The sequence below is a fragment of the Populus nigra genome, chromosome 2 (assembly GCF_951802175.1).
Source record: "Populus nigra chromosome 2, ddPopNigr1.1, whole genome shotgun sequence".
NCBI classification, from domain to species: domain Eukaryota; kingdom Viridiplantae; phylum Streptophyta; class Magnoliopsida; order Malpighiales; family Salicaceae; genus Populus; species Populus nigra.
This window is the reverse complement of record NC_084853.1, coordinates 7,667,723-7,670,222: the sequence shown is the minus strand read 5'-3', so window position 1 is coordinate 7,670,222 and position 2,500 is coordinate 7,667,723.

Below are 2,500 nucleotides of genomic sequence, written 5' to 3'. Positions count from 1 at the left end.
GCGCGGCATGGCTGCGGGGGCCGCGCGCGCGCGCCCAAGCGCCCAAGGGCCCCCAAGGGCCCCCAAGGGCCCCAGGCCCTCAGGCCCCAGCGCCCCAGCGCCCAGCGCGGGCGGGCGCGCGCGCGCGTGTGGTCTTTGAGGGGCGCCGGCCTGGTGGCTCCCTAAAGAGCAATAAGTGTCATTGCAGCTCTGGCAGGGGGAGACACTACTAGGTCCCAGCTGTCACCCCCCCTCTAAAAAATTCATTTCTTGGTATTTTGAGCTGAAATTTTGCACAGAGGTTGGCAAAAATCCAATCCACCTTCATTAATTTTCCCAGAATTTTTCGAGGTCGGGAAGTATTTGTTTTAATTTTCCTACCATTAGAAATCGAGTAAATCCGCAAAACTAGGAACCGGCCCGGAATGACCCCAAATTCAGTGGGCAGCCTCATAAAAATATGGCTGATTTTACTGGATTGGTTTCATGTGGAAAGCACGACGTTTTCTTGTAGGAATGCGGGAACCCCGGCAGCTCGCCTGCCGCGGCCAGCGACGTCGGGGACGCTGGCCTGCGCTGTCGAGCCCGCGAGGGCTGTCTCCGCGGCAGGCCCCCCCTGAACGGGGCACGACAGGCCACCGCGCTGGCTCGTCCAGCGTCGACAGTCCCTCGTCCAGGTTTCAGATCGCGCCAAGTCGAACCCATGACCTGCTCAAGCCATCGTGCGCTGCCGAATTCGCATCTGCGTGTAGGCTGCCATTCCACGCGGCAGCCCCTGTTTTCGTCAGCGTGCCCCCCTGACGAATTTTCCTGCCTGGCCCAGTCCAGCGTCCAGCCCCTGTTCGTCGAAAAATCTGCGCTGCCGATTTTCCACGCGGCAGCCCCTCTTTTCGTCAGCGTGCCCCCCTGACGAATTTTCCTGCCTGGCCCGGCCAGTCCAGCCCCTGTTCGTCGAAAAATCTGCGCTGCCGATTTTCCACGCGGCAGCCCCTCTTTTCGTCAGCGTGCCCCCCTGACGAATTTTCCTGCCTGGCCCGGCCGGTCCAGCATCCAGCCCCTGTTCGTCGAAAAATCTGCGCTGCCGATTTTCCACGCGGCAGCCCCTGTTTTCCTCAGCGTGCCCCCCTGACGAATGTTCGTCGAAAAATCTGCGCTGCCGATTTTCCACGCGGCAGCCCCTCTTTTCGTCAGCGTGCCCCCCTGACGAATGTTCGTCGAAAAATCTGCGCTGCCGATTTTCCACGCGGCAGCCCCTCTTTTCGTCAGCGTGCCCCCTGACGAATTTTCCTGCCTGGCCCAGTCCAGCGTCCAGCCCCTGTTCGTCGAAAAATCTGCGCTGCCGATTTTCCACGCGGCAGCCCCTCTTTTCGTCAGCGTGCCCCCCTGACGAATTTTCCTGCCTGGCCCGGCCGGTCCAGCCCCTGTTCGTCGAAAAATCTGCGCTGCCGATTTTCCACTCCGCAGCCCCTGTTTTCGTCAGCGTGCCCCCCTGACGAATTTTCCTGCCTGGCCCGGCCAGTCCAGCGCCCAGCCCCTGTTCGTCGAAAAATCTGCGCTGCCGATTTTCCCCGACGAACCTGCAGCTGCACAAATCCGCGCTGCCACTGCCCCATTGTCTGGACCAACAGTCTTTTCCATCAAGCCCTGGACTATAAATCGTCCAGACTCATCGCCAGCACCCGCTGCCGATTCTGCCGACTTTGCCGATTTCGTCGGCGCTGCCGATTCCAACACTGCCCGCCGTGCCTGAACCAGCGCTGTTTCGTCAGCGTGTCCCCTTGACGAATTTCCCTGCCTGGCCTGGACAGTCCATCTTCCAGCCCATGTTCATCGAAAAATCTGCGCTGCCGATTTCCCCGACGAACCTGCAGCTGCACAAATCTGCGCTGCCGATTTCCCCCCCTGTCGGCATGGCTGCCGCTGCCCCGATGTCCAGACCAACAGTCTTTTTTGTCGACTTTGCCGATTTTGTCCGCGCTGCCGATTCCAACACTACCCCCTGCATCCAAACCAGCATTGTTTCGTCAGCTCTTCCCCTGACGATTTTAGCCCTGTAACAAACAGTAGGCCTCCAATCCCGCCAACGGGAGCCAAGTTGATAGGGAAGAGAATTGAATGACGCGCCTGGTCCTCGCACCCCGCCACCCGAGGGGCCTTTTTCCCGGCAGCCTCTGAAAAACTCTAGCTTTCACGGTCCTCGCCGCCCCTCACCACCATGGCAGGCCTCTAATCCCACCCATCAGCAGTTGTAGCCGATAGGGCAGTGATTTGAATGACGCGTCGCGGGCCTCCGGGTCATCTCACCCGGCCATTAATTGGAGCGTTTTTGGCTGGCCGAGGATGGGGGGATGGATCTCTTCTTCCGAAAAAGCAAACAGTACATCGGGAGTTATGTTGACGGGGCATGGAATTGAATGACCCGTCGCGGGCCGCCGGGTCATCTCACCCGGCCATCCCGGGGAGCGTTTTTCCCGGCAGCATCGGGGAAACTCTTGCTTTCACTGCCCGCTGCCCAAGTCCC